We start from the raw sequence: 23,202 nt of genomic DNA, 5'->3' as shown, positions 1-23,202 counted from the left end.
CTGAATGAAACATGAATTTCTTATTCAATTGGTTTAGTCCAGTTCTGATTAGCGCTGACACATTTTTAAATGCTTTATGTTTATTCTCTCTGAAGCAAACTTTTCTAAGTTTCACAATAACATTTCCAATCATCAGTCTTCATTACACATTCCCATCCATCATCTCAAACCTGGCCAAAGGCTTGAAATGTCTCCCAACTTCATTATTTGACTAAAGTCCCCTGGCGCTTGCCCTTAGCATGGCTAAGTGAGGTAAGCTTTAAAGTAGCTCAGCCAGAAGGAGTGCCTTATTTGAACAGTGCATGTACATCACCTACAAGCCAAGCAGCATGAGAGGCAATAGGTCAGGATGTAGTGGAAGAAAACCAACAGGGGAAGACTCAGATGTGACTTTGATACACTCTAAGAAGCAGCACAAGGAAAAGAATGCTCTCCGCAGAGAACAGATCCCGTTTCCTCATAATCTGGGCCTGTTAGCGGGGGTCCTGGAGCTCCAGACCAGACTTCCTCGGGACAACAGAGAGCTTTGCTCACCCATCCGTCAGCACTGTTTACATTCCATCTTGTAAACTCTGAACTAACTCCGTGTCTAACTGCCCCACTCGCCTTTGAATTCCATGTGATGATGGCACCCATTTCCAACCCCCACGCCAGCCCTTTGTTTATGTATTCGACAGTTGTTCCAGATGTTGGAAATGATTGAAAGTCAGTGTTCTGAGAAATCACTTGCAGCTCAGTTATGTGGGAAGCTTTCATCAATAACACAGATCATTACAATTTCAATTTGCTACTGTGTCGGTGGCAAAGGGTGGATGTCGTCCGATAAAGAGTCAAGAAATGCCAGATGATGGTGATGCATAGGGATAAATCACACTGATTCTCCCCTACTGTCAACAAATTTCAGGGTCCTATTGGTATTCATTATTGCCAGGATGTGACTCTCTTGGGCACTTCTTTAGAGGAGGTAACAGCTCATTTTGACCACAGAGATCATCTAAAGGATACACTGTCTCCTTCATCATGTGTTTTTACTGCGCATAATTAAAACCAAATGGAGAACCTGTTATTTAAAGGCATAGACAAGCCACATCTATTCTTCCTTCACCTTAAAGGAACAAAGGGACTCCACAAGCTTTGACTCAACTATGAGGCAGGATGGAAATTGAAGGAAAATGAGAAGAAAGTCCTTTCAAAGACCAGCTTGGCTTTACTTTACCTCAATTTATGAGTTTTCACATAAATTCACGAACACCAGGAACAATTCAACCCGTATTACCCATCAAATGCAGGACAGCACCATTTTTCAACTTGTTTTAGCTCCAGTGGCACAAAAGCAGTCAGATATACACAATACCTCTGCTCAGACTACGTTCTCCCATTCCTCCAAATCAATACTTTAAAAAGAAGAAGCTAGGGCTAAGTGGGTGCCGAAACAACATCAAAACCACAGTACCCAATTCATCATTTTCACTGCCGCTATAAGCTAACCTATGTTAGTTAAAGTATACAGCTTCTCTCTGCTCTATTTCTCCAAAGGCACATTAGCTTTCCCCACAAACAGAAAAAAAGAAAACCATCTGAGTAACCTTACCTGTGTGTTGGGGAGGTGTAGCTAATGGAACACAGTCATTTAAAGATAGTCTCGCTTCGTACCTTCACTTCTCAGCTGCACTGCATGCTTCACTTAATAGATAGAGACACAGTGAGGAGAAAGGAAGGGCTTCTTTGTAACAGCTGCCAATAATAAAGTAGAAGTTTAGTTTCTGTTTTCTCCAGGTGCAACACTACTTATGTGTTGTCACTTTATCTGTTTTTGTAGAGGCACGGTCTGATTGGGTATCAGGAAAATTTAAATCAATGAAGCACAGCTAACAATGTAGCTAACGGGCAAATGCTAACGTCGGGTAAACCTTTCCCCACCTCTTCATACATTCCTCAAAATCCAATCAGCTTTCTGATATATAAGATGATGGGAATTAATTAGCATGTGTTTAAAAATAAAAACAAGCACAAGTCAGGGCTTCTAATGTTTCTATTTCAGCACTGTGACTGATGACAAACTCACAAAACTGCATGCTAGCTGTTTTTGTTTTCATCTGCACTTGTCTTCCATTTTCATCGACACTTTACTAAAAGCTGCATTTAGCTGTTCAAACTGCCACGATGTTATAGTAATTAAGTATTCAGTAAATTGCAAATGTGAAAAAAAATGTTGTTGCTAATTGCTAAATGGAATCTGAGGCATGATAGAAACATAATGAACATTATTAGTTTTCTCGCTTGGCTTTTTGTTTGTTCATTTTTCTCTTTAAACAGAAAGCTTACGACAAAGAATGATAAAAAAAACTGTTTGGCTATTCATAGTGAGTCTGACATCTGTGTGGCATTTAAAAGACACCAGACATATGTCTGTTTAAGACACAGATAATGGTGATTAGACCACCATGGGTGTGACACACTGAAGGCTGATATGGCTGACGTGAGTCAGTTGGGATTTGTTTCTATTGTTAATGGCAAGACGCACAGTCACAGTGTAATCTGTGTTTTATATTTACTGAAAGTAGAAATGTGGTGAAGCCTCGGCCACTTGAAGGCGAGTTTGTTTTATTGTAATGTGAGCTACATTTTGAATAGTGAGACTTATTTCAAGGAATCGGTTTTTAAAGCATTGTAAGTCTACCATGTCATTTACAACAACTAATCACATTTATTATGACTTTGGCTCTAATTAATCCTGCAACCACCAAGTATGGTAGTATTAGTGGCTGAAATATGACCTATTTTCTGCCTCCCGGCCTAGCCTCTAACTAAGACATTCTTTAGATAAATAGCTTTTCAAAAAAAGCTCCCCTTTTTGTGGTACAGCTCCTTTTCCCTCCTCCCTCCTCTCCCCTGACAACTTTGATGGTCAATTATATTTAATAAACAGTTAGGGCGCAGAAATAAATCAATTTCAGGAGGGGCTAATCCTCCTGCTCTAGCAGACTGCGAAGCCACAAGTCCTGTAGAAATGTTTGAAAATGAACTGTAATGGAACACATATGTCATGCAGCAGAGTGCCCTGGGAGCCCTGTATCCTATTCAGCTCACTGCCTTCTCCTTCAGCAGGCAGCTAACACGTGTGGTGCGCTCAGCAGAAACTCTTTTCTTCTACTTCTTCAACTGCTCAGTGTATTTTTCTAGTGCATTTGCGGATGATATTTTTGAACCAATGTCACGTGTTCATCAGGGCCCTTTTAATTATGCTATCAACTGAGGGCTTAGCGCATGACAAGGCCTACATTTCAACAACAGATGCACAGCCTTACATGTGTGGTTGGGATAGTTTATAAACTCTTGGGCCGGAGGTTTGGTGCTTTCACCAGTTTGGTTAACCCATCTGAGAGAGACTCCAGACACTGCTGGTAAAGCTGCACAAATCTGGAAAGAAAAGAAGGGAAAAAATCCATTTACAAATGACTTTTTAGTCCTAAAAGGCTCTTATCTGTTGTATTGTATGCTCCAGCAGCAGCAGCTCTAAAATGGTTACAAATGTTTGGTCTTTTCAACTCTTGCACTCACAGTGCTCACTGCTGCACTTTTACTTGCTAATTAACTCTTTAAACTCCTCATTCATAAACTTTCTTGGTTGCAAGTCAACGTGTGGGGAAGCATAGCCGATCCATGTCAATTGATATGCACGCCAGTTTTGGTGTGGTCAACTGTCCATCACTATGTAACTGTGGAGAATCCTGGTGGCATTCAGCTGTTGCTCATGTCATCCCAGAAGGTTAATGATGAGGTTTTGAAGAACGTCGGGACTCCACATCTTTCCTGCATGCCCCATGCAGAAGTGGTTTCAGTGTGCACAGGCAGATTAAAGAACAGAAGGGGCAGGGATGGGAGATCGGGGGGATTGGGGGGGGGGGGCATTGAACCGTGCAGCTGCAAAATGTCAAACACTAATTGTAGGGAAGCAACTACTGAATGTTGGAGAACAGCTTTGGAGGAATCCTTCATTTCTTCTTTCCTTCACTGCTTGCATCAAGAATTGATGCGTGACTGAGGAACTAGGCAACCACTTAATTGTCTTATTTAGTATGAGCTTATTGACAGCCCTGTAACTGGTGTGGATATATAAAATTGATTGGAATTATTAAAAGAGACTGGTGGGCTGATAAAATATGGGTCTTTTTAACAGAATTTGCATTTATTTTCTTCAGGCATGCATCGCAAATTCACCATTAATAAAATCATGTGTCCGTGGTTATGTGTAAATAATCTAATTACGATTCTACCAAACCCTCTCAGTTGTGAGAAAACACTGATTTGCATCCAGCAGGTACGTTAGGCATATCCAACAGGGAGGATAATGTGTTTAAGCTAGGCTTACATTAACTAATTCATTATAATCAGACCCTTTGAAGGAGCTTGTGCTGTCGTATAATTGTCCCAAGCCAAGCAGAACTTTCCCTGTAGTGTATCCAAAGGAAAAGCCATCAGTGCAAAATTACCAGATAAAGGACTACACATGCCTATGAGTCCCTCGAAATTATGCTGTTTTTGCTCACAAAATAAAACTTTATCTTATGCACATGCATATTCTCTCTATTTTTCTGCACCTATTTGTTCTTATTGATACTGTCAATCATACTCACTATTTGGTGATTGCTTTGGAAGGGTCATCATTCCACATTTTTTCACTCTAATAACTGAACAGTGATGGTTATTTGCAAGATCTAGCTGCAACATGCAACAACACATTGATAGTAGCTAGTGTAGATGTTTAGCAGGTATAATATTTATCATTTTATTTAATGTGCTAATTAGCACTAAATGCAAAATACAGTTAAGACTGTTGTCAGTTATTCACTGATATTTGCAATTCCTGGATTCAAATTAATTTCTTTATCAAAGAATAAAAGGTTGGTATACAGCATATTTTGAACAATGGAACAATTGCAATAATTGCACTAAATTTTCCTCCTTCTCATCCATACATTTATGCTATCTGCAGCATTTAACTGACAAAAGAGATGTGTGATCTGATACATTTTGTATGCTCAACAGCAGCAAGTGCCTAGAGATTAAATGCCCATTTTTGTCACTGTAACAGTTATTAAGTTTGGACAAAAATGAATACATTGTTGAAGACTGATGTACTGAGGTTGCTGTGTCCCCTGAATAATGAATGTGTGAGAGCTAAACCACTTATGTATGTGTGGTGAATACAACTAAATTATGTAGGTTTTATAATTGTATGTAGCTGGTAAGTGTTGTTTTACACAGAGGCAACAAAACTAAACTAATGAGAGACTAAAATGAAATCCGTCTGTGTTCAGATAAACTGATGGATCTTCAAATTTTCTTGTACTTTATTGCAAGCTGACAGCAGTTGCCTTGTTTCTTTCTAGCAGCAATACCTGCAACATGTTGGGAGTGAGTTTAAATTATAAAGCTTTAGTTACTATTTTTCTGGTAATACTGAAATACAGATCTATTAATAATTGTGTAATAAATATTCTCATAGCTTAAGCTAGGAGTAACATGGCATATGTATGACTACATGCCTGTATTTATCTTTTCCGAAACTAAATATTTTACAAAACTATACAAGAGTCGAAACTATAAGGGTCAGTAAAAGTATGATCTACCAGCCTCTTGGTCGGGGAGCATCCCTGAGCTGCACACTTGAAATGTTCAGTTCAGTGTCTCAAATTAGCTAAGAGCTAGCAGCTACAGCTGCCTGTGTAGCTGCCATCCACTGTCAGGCAATGCTGGCACTTGCATAATATTGAAAACCTTCACCCTAAAAAAAAATGTAAAGACATAATTTTTTAAAAAGTAATTCCAGCTATGTCGGATATTTTGGTATGAGACTGTAAACGTATTTATTTCTGCTTTAAAATTGGCCATTTTAGCATGGCAGTTTATGGGCCTTTCCTTGCTTTTAGAGCCTCGAGTGTTTATGGAACTCTAGATTTTGTTATTTCTTTGCTGGCTTCATTTTTCAGCCTGGAGATGGCTACGGGGTTGTGATGGGAAGAAAACTGGAGGAATAAATATTTGCTTTAAGCTTACATTGTCATATTATTTTTTTATTGATTTTATTTGATGTACAGCATTAGCGTGAATGTTACCATTTGATGTGTTGTACCAAAGTTAGCTTAAAGCTAATTTGCATCTGCAGTCCCTTGGCAGGTGCATGTGGTTCCTGTTTATATGTAGTATAATTGGTTGAGAGGCTATAGCATTTCTAAATCATGTCGCAGTTCCGGGATTTGTTTCTCTATTATACAGACCACAGCCATTAAATGTTTCAGATGCCATCAAGTTGTTTTTTGCCGCAATATTCAAAGATCAAATGGGTAAACTTAAGCCAATTTGTAAGAAGAAATGGAGAGTTGATCTACGTTGAAAAAGCTTGTTTCACGACAAAGCAATACCTTTTTTTGTGGTTTCACTGTGGTATTCTCATAGTTCTTTATAACACAATCACATGTCTGGCCACATCACTGAGAAGCATGACATCATGGACCAACTTAAAGCTACACTGGAGAGCGTCCAGATAAAAGTGGCAGGATTTGCGAGCCACTTAAGCCCCATCTGGTGTGAAGACTGTGTGTGCAGTCTCAGAGTTTTATTATATGTGGCATAAAAGGATTACAGCGCAATGCTTTATTTAGTATTCCTTGAAGATGACTGATTTGGACCTGCTGCAGAATCAACATTTGACCTGGAGGGCATCAGGGCACATCGTGGCTGTGCGTGAAATGACAAACTCTTGAGATACTGATCATTAAAGATTTTACATATGGAACATATTTAATTATAGATTAAAAATGCCCCCTGTGAAGTAAGTTCACAAGATCATAAATATGAATGTGTTTATATCAGTTTGATTGAAACAAAAAGAAGTCAGATGGAACTTCAATTTCAAGCACACACACAAAAGAGACTTTCCTGGGTGATCATTATCAAGCTCATTACATGCTCATAATTTTGATTTTGAAAACAAAAGCGCTGAAGAGTGCTCAAAAGGTGTCATATATATTAAAGCGTAATGAAAAATGTGTTATTGATTCAGTGCTGCACATATCGTTTAAAAAGCAGGTCTGGTTCTAATAAGCATCACAGAGATTCAAGCTGCCTTTCTCAAAGTTACTAATGATGTCCCGATGGAGTTGTGATTCTGTGAGTAGTGTTAGTTCTGCTTCAGCTGAGCTCAGCATTCAACTTGTCTCATCATATAACCCTGATTGATCAGGACAACACCCCACCCCCACCCTTAATACACAGACTTCACCTCTGCCTCTTTATTCTTACCTGTCAAACACCAGTTTTTAATAACGGTAAAAGTTCTACAGTTTCCTGGAGTCTGTTATTTGTTTGTACTGGATTTCTTAAAGGACGGTTTCGCTGAAATGACAAAATATCTAAAAATATATATTTATATCCTTTCTTACTCACCTGGAGATGTATCAGTCATGTAAACAGTTTGATGCTGTATGTGTAATGGGCTTGAGATCCTGAAATTTATACCTCCTTCTTTAATATAAAGCCTTACTGAAATAATGGCACTGTTGTCCCAGATAACCCATAGAATACACCGCCAACACTTTTCAAAGCAACTATACCAGCAATTTTTTCTTAAAGAAAGCAGTTTCACTGAAAAATTGCTCATGTTGAGTGCTATTGATTATTTTTCAAGTGCTTTGCAAACAAAATTGTTTGTCTCCGAGTTGGATATTTGAAAAACTGAGCACATAATAGGAGAGCTTTCTGCCAAAGGTAAATGATCTCGTTTATGTATGTATTGAAATACTCAAAATCTATGTCTGCATCATGGTGAGCTAAGCTATTAGTGTGGTTCAAACAACTGACCTCCCAAGAATGCCAGTAGCAGCAGCTGTTTCGGTAAGTAGAGTAAGTTTACACTTAGAGACAAACTTAACCTGTGAATCAAATCTCTAGAAAAAGGCAAAACCATGCATTTCAATGTTAATGTGCAATGTTAAATTCGATTTTGTAGCCGATCCAAGTGATTTGTAGAGTAACCCAGTGTAATGAAAATCAAGTCTGCATTCTTTTTTATCTGTGGTACATTATTATTGTGTGCTCATCAATGGAAAAAAAATTATACACTAAATTGCCTTCAATGAATATTGAATATTGAATTGAAGTGCCTTCAAATAATGCTGCAACTTTGACAGTAATGCAGCGATGATGCTCGCTGTGAAGTCCTGACAATTTCAAGCCCATTTCAACAGTCTTTTAATAGATTCTTAAATTATACAAAAATGAATGGCTTAAAACAGTAAATAAAAACAGAAGGTCAAATGTCAGTGTTTTGTAATATATGGGCTAAAACAGTCCAGCCCGTACTGCAGACACTCCTGTTAAATTACAGTAAAGTACTGGCAGGTTGTATTGTCAGCTTATGAAGAATTATACAATACCATGCTGTATAGAGTAAAAACCCCGTGCAATGCTGTGAGGTGTAGCTATTATAAAGTTACATTAGTGTTTTTTTTTTCTCATGCTGCACCAAGAAGCCTACTCTAGTTATCAGATATCCTAAACAGGAATGCTGGCTGGATGTATTGTGTCTCAAACTTACTTCCATACATAACTTGCACCTTTGAATGTGGCCAGCCAGAATGTTTCTCCTACTGTTTGTATGTGAGAACATATTTGAATAACAACATTACTTAGCAATAAATTGGGAATTTAAATAATGAATATATGTCATTAAATATTTTGATATATTAAATATTTTAAATATGTCCATTTAATATTATACACGGTCATCTAAAAACTGTTCATTTATACTGAGTGTAGGCTGTCATTCAGCTGTCAGTATGCCAAGTGAGAGATGTCCAGATTTATCTACTCTGGGAAGGCTGTAAAACTTAGAGAAAAGAGTCCATTTTGAATTAAAGAGACAGTGAAACTTCTTCTGTCTGGTGGCAGTGATACTGAGGCGACTTGTTGAGGATATACTGAACTATTATGTCAGTAAGTACTGTTGTTTTTGCCACTAGTAGTTGCTGTTAGCTGCTATTAGCGAGTGTTAGCTGCTATTAGCGAGTGTTAGCTGCTGTTAGCCAGTGCTAATGAAATTTTCTTTGAAGTGGATCTCTCATACCATGTGACAAAGTAATCCAACTATTTATAAGAGGGAAAGTGTGACTTGAGCCAAACATTAACTGGCACATAAGGAGAAAGGAGGGTCGCATGTCTAATCTGCTGACAATAATTACATTGATGTGGGGAATAAATTAGCATGTTTATGCACCTTTTCGTGTGTTAGAGCCCTGACACCAATACAGCTTCAGGTGAGAGGGAAGAGAATGACGTGTTGTCTCTTTCCTTTGTGTTTTCACTTTCTTGGTGTCCCTCTGACTTTGGGTACCATATATAGGATGGGTCTCTAGCCACATACATAAAACACCATTAGGTAAGAACGCAGATGTCCATCTTGGTCACTGTATTCAAGATAATTGGGCAATACTTTCGCAAATGAGCACCTGCTCCTGTGTATTTAATTCTTTATAAGAATGCATCAGTATGCTGGAAGACATAATTACACACTAATCAATCTACATTCTAAAGTACTAATTCTTTTTTCTATTAAATAACCTAAAAAATGACTAACTGTGCCTGTAACTCTAAGATGACCAACAGTCCTCAGGGAGCAAAATTAGCATTGTCTTCTTTCCCATTCATGTGTACAACTTGTGTTATTTTTGCACTATTATTATTATTTGTCATTTGGTTTGCACATCTATTCTACACTATTGTATTACATCAGCCAAAATAGATGCCCTGCATTTTTAGAGCCACAAAGCTGGACAGCCTCAAGGTTAATATTTTCAGATTTGTTTTCTGCAAAGTACAGAATTCAAGTCTGTCTCATTTGTGTGTACCAAGTAGGTCAGACGCTGAAATGCTAAATAGGATACTTGTGTAAAAAAAAGAATTTACATATTTTTTCACACAATATTTTTAAACCAAAGAGACAGCATGTTATTTCGGGACCGGCCCACACACTGCTCCTTTGTGAGATTTATCTTGCAGAACAACAATCTAAAATAGCCAAATAAAAGAGTGGTTCTTCCCCCCCCCCCCCCCCCCCCCCCCCCCCCCCCCCCCCCTTGGACAGTATTTACAAGAAGGCTGTCTTCAGCTGTGGAGTGGAGGTGTGTTTGTTTTCACACTGCTCCAAAGAATATAAGCAGAGACACTATCTCCATTCCCATCTGATCTGGCCAGGTAAAGCTGCAGCAGAAGTGTTGGCAGGCAAAGACTCCTCTGGACCAAATGGAGTTGAGGTATTTGCCTCTAAGGCATCTGAAGTAGGACAGTGAGAGGTGTGTATGCAGCTCCTTCAATCAAGCCCTTTCTTTGCTAAATTAACACATTCCCCATCAGAGGAGAGTAATTTAAGGTAATCACTGATTAGAATTCATCATATTCAGTTATAAGTCTCCATATGTTATAGCTGTCTGGTAGTAGAAAATCTTTACAATCTTTTTTATTGTAGGTGGGATTTATTGGGCAAACAAAATCTTCTTGTGTGGTTCACATCTTGACTGAATAATTCAAAAAATAAATAAATAAATAAAACATTTTTATTGAGCTATGCTATCAGAAACACAAATCGGGAATCAATTTTGTAATTTGATCAGATTTCATTAACAGTTATTGGACATTAGCAAACAGCTTCACCACATGTGGATGCAATCATTGCTGTTTGATGAATTCAAATATGTGGCATCGGTTCATTTAACAGGAAGCTGCTGAAATTTTTGCTGAAATATTCTATGTCCATGCGAGATTATGCCAATCATACAATATGTGGATAGAGAAAATAGGTCCTTGGGGATTTTTTTAATCAACAGAAAATCCAAACAGTGTCTTTGATGAATGGATCAATAAAAACACCAGAATGACCTTAAATTACCTATTTAATGTGCATTTATGAAACTCTCATGAGAGTAACATCAGAGAAAACTGCATCAATCACTTGATTATGTGGGCATGTGTTAAAAGTAAAAGTCTAAAAATACTTAATTTCAGCAGGCGTTGAGTCAAACCCAGACCAGTGTTCCCCATAAGGGAAAGCAATAACTATGACCTCAGTCTGTTATTTTGGTAATGGCTAATTAGAGGGGGCTTGTTTCCGATTAGCTCCTAATGTTACTTACACAGACCATTGCCTTGTTTCCGTGTATATTGAGTTATCCCCCCTTGCTGCTGTGCTACAGGAATAACTGGTCTGACTGTTCCAATCAGGCTGTTTGTTTATGTCTTTGATCACATACGCAATCATGACACTGTCAGTCCATTATTCTTGCTTTTCAAACCCTTGTGTTTTAATGTATGTTTCTCATTTAATCTAATCACTTCTCTGAAGTGATCCTGAGAAGTTTCCGGGGGAATAAATTATTCTTGGCAAAGTGTGATTTGGCTTATCATCGAACAAGTCGTTCTTCTGCATCCGTTTCTACGTGTTATTTTCTTTACTGGGCGATTAGAAACTATAATAGAAGTAAATCTTTAGAATAAGTGGGACCTCCTCCCTAACGGATTTATCACTGTCTTCCAAAAGAACTTATGATCTAGCACCCAGTCTGTTTTTTATCAGTGCCTACCCAAACATGACTGTCACAGAAACCAGACCCGCCACCTTTATGACTGGGGTTTGGTTGTGTTTAGGCAACTGAAACTACTTAGGGAACAATTATCATGATTCAAAGGCAGCAGTACTGCTGCAATCATCAGCTTCCACTAAACATCTACACCAAGTAGAAAGTAATTATCAGTTGTTCTTTTGACCACTGGATATTATTCTCAGAAATCTGCTGCCTCAGACGATGCTCTTTGTGCTTTAATACAGTCAGTGTTGTGTGGAGATTCTTGGATAGCATCGGAGTGAATGTCTCCACCTCCCTGGCTGTTGGTTCCTACAGGGCACCGGGGCACCACCTTTTCTTTTTCAGTTAGTCAGATAGAATAATTCAGAATGAAAGTATAAAAGAATAATTTTCATAATTTTTAAATATATGATAAGTACTTTCTGTCCAAGTACACACATTCATCTTTTGAATTTAGTCATAAATTTTGTATGTTAACATTTTTTGCCATAAGTGCTGATAGTTTTGGAAAGCTGCTGACCTCCTCTGTGTTGGTTGCTTCACATCCTGCTTTTATTGATGCTTTTTTTTAACATTTCCACTTTCCACACCCACCATTTATTCATGTCTTGTTGTAGAGCAGTTCATTATTCGAATAAACTGTTCACCTCCTGTAGTACCAAATAGTTTTTGAATCACATTTCTTCACTAATATAGTTATACTGAACCCAGAACCACTGATTTTGGTACCAATTTGTTGTCTATGTCAGCGGTACCCAACCTTTTTTGCACCACGGACCGGTTTATGCCCAACAATATTTTCACTGATCAGCCTTTAAGGTGTCGCAGATAAAACAACAAAATAAAACCAGTAGTGGTACCAAAAAAAGATTTATTCATAACAGACGGGAAAAGACCCAGGGAAACTGAGTTAACGATAAAAACAATAAAACTAATAAGGATAAAAACCCTGAAAACCATAAATTTCACACCCGAGCCTCAACTCTGGCGACCCGGTACCAAACGACTCACAGACCGGTACCAGTCCATGAACCGGGGGCTGGGGACTGCTGGTCTATGTGACTAAGCAGTGGGAATTCATGATATGCCTTTGCCAGAGTTTTTAACAGTTACAATGAGTCCATAGACTGTAAATAAAAGATGGTTGCTTCCAGGTCTGTAAAGTGCAGTCAGTGCAGAAATGCCTTAAACATGCATTCTTTAGGCAGCAGAATTTGACTCTTCTGGTTGTAAATGTCTAATTTTAGCGTTCAGTGTACTTGCCACTCGGTTTCTCAGTCACATCCAGTCCTTGCTCAGTACCCACTTTCCCATGTGTCCTTAAACTTCACTGAAATATACCATCTGCAACATGCACTACTCATTCTAAAAGAGACAGCCTGGGGAAGTTGGGATCTACAGAGTCCAAGGAATCATAGTCTAATCCGGTTTAATCACCTATTGCCATGTTGATGGCAGGACTAGTTTGCCAACTTACAGATAACAGAGATGTTCAAAGTCTTTTCTAGATGTCTTAGCTATGAGCTGTCACCAGGGGGCGGTGTAAAAAGTATGTACAATCATTATTCTTGCCCATGGTTGTGCATTCATGATTACACTCTCTGGGGGACTATAAATCCTGCATTAGGCTGAAGTTGCATTTGCATTGCAAAGTATCTTTGGACTGAATTTATAATAAATTATTCCAACATCATGCATCATGCCCATTTTTTTATGAGAAACAACAGTTAAGATTCAATTTTTAAAAAAAGCCAACTTTGATGACTTTTGGCGTCTAAGTGAACAAAGAAGGAATGTTTTTTGTTTGGCAGGAGAATTCTCCATTAGAAACACCATCCGTTCTCTTCCCCTTATCCAATTCAGGGTCACGAAGACTGCATAGATCATTAATGTAAAAGACACATTGTTACTGTTGTGGAAAACTGCTTTATATTTCCACAAAACATACTGAGCAAGAGGTCCCAGCAGGATGAGTGTGTCCTTATTTCCCCTTTCAACTCAGTGAAAAGCTGATCGGTGCACTAAATTTAATGGGATCCCAATATTCATCTTCAGCTGACCCATTTGGAACACCATTGCACTATACACCTGGGATATAAGATAAATGTGAAGCAAACTCAAGCCAAAACAGGCCTTTAATGCACCGTCAGAAACAAATGTGAATAATTTCTTTTGCAACTGTGGTAGATTTAATATTTAAGATATAAATAACAGAAGCTTGCAGTCAATTGTTTATATGCAGTGTTTGTCTTGTCACATTCATATATACTGCCTTATTCAAATATAGCTAATCTAATGAGCTACTTGTAGATTTGCATAATAAAGGACTAGAAATGTTGACAGCGCTCAGCTACTATATTCAGAATTGTCTGTGTTTGCTTAAAATTGCATGCCTGAGCTAAAACTCAACTGCATCTGCATGTGTCCGATCCTGTCTACCAGCGGCTGCTTTACAGAGAGGATACACTGTCACTTCCATCGGCACTGGCCCACATATGATGTGACACAAATGGAGGCAGAATGGCCACTGAACTGAGAGCCTGCAGTGTTTGCAGTGAACAAGTGCCAGAGAAATGTGACTTCCTCTCATGCCGTCAGATCGTCTGTTTCGGTTGAGTTGAAATCTGGCTTCACTTTCTGCTGGAACTCAGCAAACTCTCGCTGGATCAGCAAAAGCAACCGATAAGGATTCCACTATCAGTTTTAACCCTTCCCACAGCTTTTAAATGCGATCTGCAGCAATGCAAGAAGTCCTTGTTAGTTGGGCTTCTTGTGTGCATAATTAAGTTTTTTTTTAACTTGTGGTGTTAAAATTTAAAAAATTAAAAAAGAACCTAGCAGTTCACTTGCAAAGTAAAAAAGCTCACATCCTGTTCATGCTCCACGAATGCGTGGTTTGTGGGAGTGTGCAAGTGTGAACTATGCCTGTTGGACGACCTGTCAACACTATAGTCACAGCTTGCTGGTTCATGGTCGCTGCTCTCATTATCAACAAGCTTTCAGCATAGCAGCTTTTATCTGCAGCTCCAGCCCTGCTGTCACCCTGCTTCAGGTGTTAGGCAAGAGCAAAGAACAGCTTCTCCAACACCACACATTGTTCACTCAACAGAGAAGTTCTGTGAAATCAAGCGACACTCGTGACACTCGCCGAAAAATATGAGCATGTCTTAAGTTTATTACAGTCTTTCTTTTTGCTTTTTTTTGTGGCCACTGCGGGGCTAAAGGTGTGGAGACTACGCTGCTGTATTATTATCACCTTTTATGGCAGCTGTGTTAGCAAACAGTTGATAATTTGCACATTCAACATTACCAGTAATTTCCACACTACTTTAACTCTATTTTTGATTTCTGCCAACACCTGAGGGAAATATGTGTCTCCTTGGCTGCTAAAACCTCCCTTATATTCACCTGATGTGTCTGATGTTTGGTGTTGAAATTTGTTTAATTAGATGACTTTTCATGCAAAGATTGAGTAAATTCCAGTGCCCCCTAGAGGATATGAGGATCATTAAATACAAAAACACTGCATTACACAAAAAGGAAAGCTCACTGAGTATGCAAAGTGGAAAGCTGCCCTTCTTCTAAAAAACTAACTGCGCCTAGAAAATGTGATTTTTCTTGCATCAGCCAAATGTTTGCTTTGCTGAGAACGTTTGGCTGATGCTGTTACTGCAGGAAAGATCAGGCAGAGATTGTGAATGCTGAAAGCGAGAATTCTAGTGACAAATGAGCAAAATACTTGAAAACAAAGTTTTCACCAGATTCTTTGTAGTCCTGTGAAAAAATAAATACACCCCATGATTCAACAGCTTGTAAGACCAGCTTGAGCAGGACTTGTTTTCTGTATGATTTTATCAGTCTCTCACATCATTGTGGAGGAATTTTGGCCCACTCTTCTTACAACATTGCTCCAGTTCATTGAGGTTTGCAGGCATGCATTTCTGCACAGCTCTCATAAAGTCCTGCCACGTCATTTCAATCAGGCTGAGGTCTGGACTTTAACTAGCAACACCTTGATTCTTTTTCCTTTTTTCCCTCAGCAGTTCTCTGGATTTGCTGGTGTGCGTGGGATCACTGTCATGTTGCATGACTGAGTCTGGGCCAAACTTTAACTGTCAGACCTCACTTTTTAGTCTATGGTGTTGTAGTTTTTACATACACCTAACATAAAAAGAATCCCCAGTTCAATCCCAGAAGAAGATTAAAATCCCATTGGGGTTGCAATCATGTGGCAATACCTGCTCCTCTGCATGAAGTGCTACAAACAGCATTTCATGCAGAAGAGCGGATGGTCGATTTAGGCCATGTCCACACTAATAGGTTTTTGTTTGAAAACGCATCTTTTCTCTCTGTCACACTGAGATGGCTTTTTTGGTCAAGAAAAACTGAGCTTTTTTAAAAACGCTCTCCAAAGTGGATAAATTTAAAAACCAACCAATTCAATTAAGACGGCAGACAGCATTGTACAGCAGTTGTTTTGTTTGATCTCAATTTTAACAGTCCTATTAAAGATTAATATCAGTTTGTACAATGTCCAGATAGCTCAAGATAAAACTCGGCAATTTTCCTTGAAAGTTTGCTGCAACGTTTCAAAGAGCCGGCAAGTAAACAAACGGCAGACGGAAATGACGCCGGTCGAATCGTCTTACGTTTCATGCATGCGCGGTACAGCAAGGTAGCTTTTTCAGTGTGGATGAAAATGACCGAGATGAAAACGATGTTTTCGAATTTATTAGTGTAGGCATGGCCTCAGTGACTACAAGGCGTCTGCAAAACAAGCCCAAATCATCATCCCACCACCACCGTGTTTGACACCTGGTGTGAGGTGTTTGTGTTGATGTGCTGTGTTTACTTTTCACCAAATATGGTGTTGAGCATTATAGCCAAACAGCTCCATATTGGTCTTGTATATTTAAAGGATGTTTTAGCAGAAGTCTTGTGGCTTGTTTAGATGCAACTTTACAAAGCTAAGCTGTGCTGTCACGTTCTTTTTAGAGAGCAGAGGCTTTCACCCGGCATCCTTTCAAAGAAAGCCATTCTTGCTCAGTCTTTTTTAGTTGTACTCTCATGAACTTTAACATTTGACATGCTAACTGAGGCCACACTGAGAGTTATCGCTTTGGTTTTTTGCTGTTTCTCTGAGTGTGGGTTGAATTTGCTGGGACGCCCCCTCCTGGGAAGATTGCATCATTGCATTAACACACACCTGAATGCTCCAGAGCAGCCAAGTGCCCAAACATCTGCTTTTATAGAGGTGTGAACGCTTGCTGATGATTAATTAATCAAGAGTATTTGATTAGCAGCACCTGGCTGCTACTTACCCTCTTAATTGCTATGGAAGCAGTAATGGTGTACTCAGTTTTCCACAGGGCTTCATAAAAATCCAGTGAAAACTTTCTTTTTCCACGACTGTATAGCTCCTTGAATTTTGCAAATGTGTTTAAGGCAAAGTTGCCAGGGTATATTTGTACTGATCAAAGTAATGGATGGACCGAACAAGTAAAGGACAAAGCTTTGAATTGCTAGGCCCTCCGGAGTGCAAAATAAATGAAAGATATTAACTATTAAGTGTGTCTATTATAGATGTAAAATCAGAACCTTTAAACTTTGTGTGGTTTATCTTTAAAGTTCCTTCGTTGAGCTTTTTTTTTTCTTTAATAAGCCACAGGGATAAGATACGCCAAGTATATTTTAAATGTTATTTATGGACTCACTGGGAACAGAGCTTCCAGAAAATCAGCAGTGCTTCACAGGCTTCAGAAAGGAAGATTTGATTGGAGATTCTCAAGTGCCTTCCTCCCCTCTTCTCCCCTGCAGAGCGACTCATCTGTTCCTAATATTGCACACTTGTGCCTTGGAAACCTCTGTAACTAATGCATTATGCTAGTCCTTTTGAAAAAATGCAGAAGGCTTTTTACAAGATCTATAGCGAAACACGGTCTGCAGATAGTGTCAGGTAGAGAATTTGTGATTACACGTTCTCGGTCCTTGAGTGTATGCGCTCTGATGCTACATAAGGGATAGCTATTCGATTCACATTATTCATTGATGGCCACACATTTTACATGAGCTTAGAAAGTATGGCTCTTTCAAGAGTAAGTTATAAAGTCTTACCCTTGGGCAGACACCGTTTTTCTTAGTAACCTTAGGTTAACAGACTTACAGGAGCAAATCAAAACTTGGTCAGAATTTTAAGGATGATTTTTTTCTTTTGGCCCTTCTGTGGTAAAGGCCACAGAACCCTTTGTCTGAGTGCTTCTCTTTACGTGACATTAGTAGTACAAGTCTCAAGGCTGTATTTATTCAAAGTATTTATTTTTATTTTTTTAAATCTGACTTTAGGGGCACATTTGTCCTATAGTTCTCTATTTGCATGCTAAATGTAACATCTGTATATTATACACCATTTTCCATGTAGATTTTTTTTTCCGTGAACCCGGTAAACCTTTAAAATACCGTTAACATTTGACTGAATATTTCTGGGTGCAGAGACAAACAGAGTAAAGATAGATTGTGTGAGAACTAGCAGTAAAATGATGAATTGCTGCTCTTTATCAAGCCCCCTTTACTTTTCTTTCTCTTGGTTTTTTCCCCATCCTGGGAAAATCTGTTGTTTAGCAATGTTACCTTTCATGCAGTCAAATTAGTCTTTGGGAAACCAACTATAACAAAGCGCCAACCAACAGCACCTACACGGTGATAAAGAAACCTACATGTTCATTCATGCATAAACCGAGGTGTAGGGGGGCAGGTTTTCTCACAATGATTATAATAATAATAGCAGCATCTGCCATATTGGCAGCCAATACATCGTGTGATAAAGAAAATTATTATTTTTATTTGGTCCAAAAGATAAGTCGAGCCACAAAGGGCAAAGCCACAGAGTCTTTATACTTTATCTGCACGTCTTTGCCATGACATTTTAATTAGCTACTGTATGTGAAAGCAGATTTAGTTTGGCAGTTTGACTGAGGTCATATAAAATGGGGATTTTTTTTCCTCTCCTTGTGCAGTTTTGCTTTTGTGTAAATCTGGGTTCCACTGACCCACATCCTGTTTCTAACCTCCTTGAGAGAATTCAAAACAGGCAGCTGTGAGAAGCGAAGCAAAGCATTTATTGGCTTTTCTTCATTTACACATAACCATCTGTGATAAAGATCTTCTTAGCAACAGCAAATATTTTGCACATTGTTATCTCTACTGTAGATCTGTTTAGCCTTTTTTCCCCATTTCACGATCGATTTAGCTTGGCCAAAAGTTGGCCATGTGGCATGACGTGTAAACAATCAATCGGGAGCGCCGTGTCCGCGTACTGCTCCGAGTTAACTTCAACCACCCTGCCGCTGACACCTGTGTTGTGCAATCATTCGCACATTTACATGTTTATGCCTGCGAGGATGTTGTGACGGTTGAGCTGCTGTTCTCTGTCATAACAGTTCGACGGGGCTAGAGTTGTTGTTTGGTTCATGCCATCTGTCAGAAGTGGAGGCAACTGTAGCCTTGTTGGTTCCCAGCCACAAGCCCAGCCTACTCATGGGGTCACCGTGAGACCTCTTCCAACAGCCTTTAAAGTTACTAATCCACTCAATGTGCAGGGGCCACAAAGCTCCAGCAAACCCTTGCAAAAAGCTCAATACGTTGCTGATGTTTGTAAGAAAAACAAACCATACTATTGATGTATAAATCATTTGGAGGTTACACTCAGTTTTGACAATATTACCGACTCCCAGGGGAGTTGGAGGCATATATGAAACCACAGCGAGATGGATAGTGTATTCCTTTTGTAGGAACATCATGTTTCAGTGCAACATGAAAAGGCATCCCGAAGTGCAATAACTCATCTTTGCAGTCTCCCACATGGCCCTCATGTCTTTGACATATCTAGGGGAGAGTGGTGATGATTACTAAATGGCCCGGCTCCAAAGCCCAAGCACACACAAAACACCCTCATCTCACATGCTAAAACCTACATGCCTCTGTTGCTTTACAACAAAGGCTTCGAGTACAGAGGATTAACAATGACACCAGGACAACTCTTCACGGCACTCAGAGTGTGCATTACTCTGTACACTTTTTTTTATTTATTTCCCCGCTCAGACTATTTGTGGCTTTTTGTGAACAAAACTGTGGTGACATTATTTTAAGTTACTAATTTGACATTTGGGGCTTATTGTTATCTTGACGGCAGTTGGCAATATTGCTGCTGCCTCATGTTTGTACACTAAATACAAATCTACAATGTACACATATATCATTGCTAACATAAACAATGAGAAATATTAATACACAACACACACAAAAAAACTGCCACGACCATTGTGAGTGCTGCCCAATGTCATCTTCAGAAGTAGCGTTATTCCCTTGGTTGCTGAGAGCTAATAGCTAATAGCAGCTAAATTTGGAGCTACAGCTAGCAATCATTTAGTTTAGCCTAAGGACTGTAAGAACAGCTAGCCTGCTAAGTAGTTAGCTAAAACATTACATATAAAATCTTTACACATTAAGTTATTGTTTAACATAAAAACAATAAGAACCTGAAAAGTAACCGCAGTCTAATGTATTGTGTGTGTCTACACACTGTATAAGTGTATTGTGTTGTTTCAGCTTCAAAGGTGAGTGAAAGCTTTCCTATTATGCTAGTTAATGTTCTTTTAACTCTACCATAAGTATTCTGATTACTTATTGTTGTATTTTTGTCTTGTTTGCTGTATAAACCCTTATCTTATTTCTGCTGATGTACATTTATTGATTTCTATCTTTGTTTGAACTTCCATGCTTTTTTTGGTTGTTGTTGTTTTTTTTTGTTTGTTTGTTTTGGCTAAATTAGAAAGGTTCCCTGCTTCCTGTCTTTTTGCTAAGCTAACCTGACTCTTAGCTGTAGCTTAGCCCAGAGTTGCATGAAAAAAGTTGCTGCCTGCTTATTTTCTTATTCTCATAAGAATGAGTATGTTTCAAAAACTATTTCTTTATATAGGAATTAGGGTCACAATAGAGGCAAGCAAGTGTAAGCTTGGGTTTTATCTCCCAGCACTATTTTAACCTGGAGGCCTGGTGGGAGCATTCAGGCCCAGTCTGTCCTGATGCTTCACTCACAGTTTAGCTTGGAGGAGTGGGATTAACTCTTATCTCCACAGGGATGAGGTCTGTCTTTTGGCGCAGCCTAACATGGACTCGTTTAAACCGCCCCTGTTGCCACTTCACATTCACAAGCATTCCTTAGCGGACAAGTCCTCCAGATAGCAGCTTCTTTAACATACTGTACCATGAAAATTCCAGAAGTTGAGCTTGCCCCGGCTCCGACAAAAGCCCATACAAACAACTGTTAATTTATTCTCACTCCATTTTGAGAGCAAACATTCCTGCCAGTGAGGCAGACCAAACAACCTCTCACAGTAAACATCCACGCACAGACGGGCAGGTTGTTTGTTCCCGGACTGAAATAATAAATCACAGCCTGTAGTTTGGTCCACAGGTTGAAAACCCCGAGCGTGGCCGGCAGGTTGCTGGTTAAATTCTGCAGAGTTCCGAGCACAAGATTTAATAGCAACCTCAAGCTCCGAACTGTGAAATAATATATGGCTTTATACAGCTGATGTGTAACAGCATGGGAAAAAAATCCAATTATTCTGTGAAAACTTGCTAAAGAAACAGGTGCTAAAGTAAAACCCCAGCCCTCTATTTTTCATTTCTCATCCATTCATTTTTCCACATCTGTCTAAACATTTCTTAACTCAAAACGCATTAAGTGTATTAAAGATGATCTTTTTTCTATGAATCTATGAAATACTCAAGAGCCAACCTGATTCCAGACATCTTATCACAAAAATTGTACAATTATTTGGCGACTCTATTGTAGTGCATACCGTTGAGATTAGGCAGGTATGGGAGAAAGAATCGGGCATGAGGGTGCCCGAATCTATGTGGAGTAAGCGTCTGTCCAAAATTCATTCCTGCTCTATAAACAGTAGACATCAATTAATTCAATTTAAAATCCTCCACCGGTTACACTATTCTAAGATCAGACTGCACAAGTTTTATCCTTCTATTTCCCCAATGTGTGACAGGTGTAGACGAGCAGAAGGTACGTTGTTTCATGCCTTTTGGTCTTGTCCCTCATTAAGAGGCTTTTGGTTTAAAATATTTGACTGGTACTCCAAGGCATATATGAAACCTTTACAGCCTGAACCTGAACTTGCAATTTTTGGATGTTCTCCGACGTCAGAGCTACTTCCGGTTAGATTGCAGGGGCCACTGGAACTAGGCCTGATTGTTGCCAAGAGAATAATACTGAGGGAATGGAAGTCCCCCACCCCTCCTTCCTTTCAGTTGTGGGTAACAGACATGATGTTCATAATACATATGGAAAGGTTCAGTAAATACTCAAAAGACTCTTTTCTGACTGTCTGGAACCCCTTTTTGGAACACTTTGCAAAAGTCAGACTGGGCTAAACTAGATTTGTAAACTTTCATTAATTTCAGGTTTTTGTGTATGTGTATGTATGTATATATGTATATATATGTGTAGATGTGTGTGTGTGTGTGTATATATATATTTTTTCTTTCTTTTTTTGGGGGGGGGAGGTTGTTTTTGTTTTTGTTTCTGTGTTATATTTTGGAAATTTAAAATAAAATAATCCAAAAAAAAGATGATCTTTTTTAAAAAAAAATGAAGTCATGACCTGAAGAATACTGGCTAAGAAATATATAATATAATCACATGCTGTAGTATATGCAGTACAAGAATCTTCGAGGTGTTCTGCACAGGGAGTTTTTATTCCACTCCATCTAAGCCATCCCATAACATCAGTGTAGGATTACCCACGAGCTCAGACTCTCTCTATCACGCGTTGTCCATGAAGTCTTTGATAAGCCCGTGTTTTTAGTTCTGGATAACGCACATATGGAAAGGTTTTATTGAGCATGGCATTGCATAAAACTGGATTTCCGAAAGAGGAGGCAACCAGTAGGAATGGGTATCTAATCACGGCAGGGTCAGGTCCGACACAGACTGTCTGCTTTAGCAACAGAGGCTATTATTTTCCTTCTCTAGGGCGAAACCAGTGTGTCCACTGGAGTTTACGTTAAAATTCAAACGCATTCAGAGCTACATGCCCTCCTGCTGGTATTGGAAGTGGACTCAGATCAGAGTGTCAAAGTGGTAAAACAATATCACGCTTTCTTTAGGTAAGGCCTCTGGTGAGGGGTGTGTTCAAACACGAATCCCTCGGCGGCGCCTCAGATATTCATTGTCATACCTCGCATTGTGATCTGTGTTGATTTCCCCAACTTTTACCTGATCTCACCCCCTCTTAAAGTGTGTTGTAACTTGAAGTCTCTCTTGTGGTTGTACTGGGTAATGTCCTTCCAAAGATGCTTGTTTTCACAAGTGTTGTGCATGCCTGAACGCTCACCCTCTGTGTGGTGAGTAACATTCATAAACTAACATTTATGAAATGAAATGGCTGTTTATCCTCTAAATATACAGCCGTAGACTTTATAGGTTTATGGGATTTTATAAAGCATTGTATCATTGTTTTTATATAACATTTGAATGATATATTCT

Source organism: Astatotilapia calliptera, chromosome 5 (assembly GCF_900246225.1).
Source record: "Astatotilapia calliptera chromosome 5, fAstCal1.2, whole genome shotgun sequence".
NCBI classification, from domain to species: domain Eukaryota; kingdom Metazoa; phylum Chordata; class Actinopteri; order Cichliformes; family Cichlidae; genus Astatotilapia; species Astatotilapia calliptera.
The sequence above is the reverse complement of the archived record's forward strand: the minus strand, read 5'-3'. Positions refer to the sequence as shown.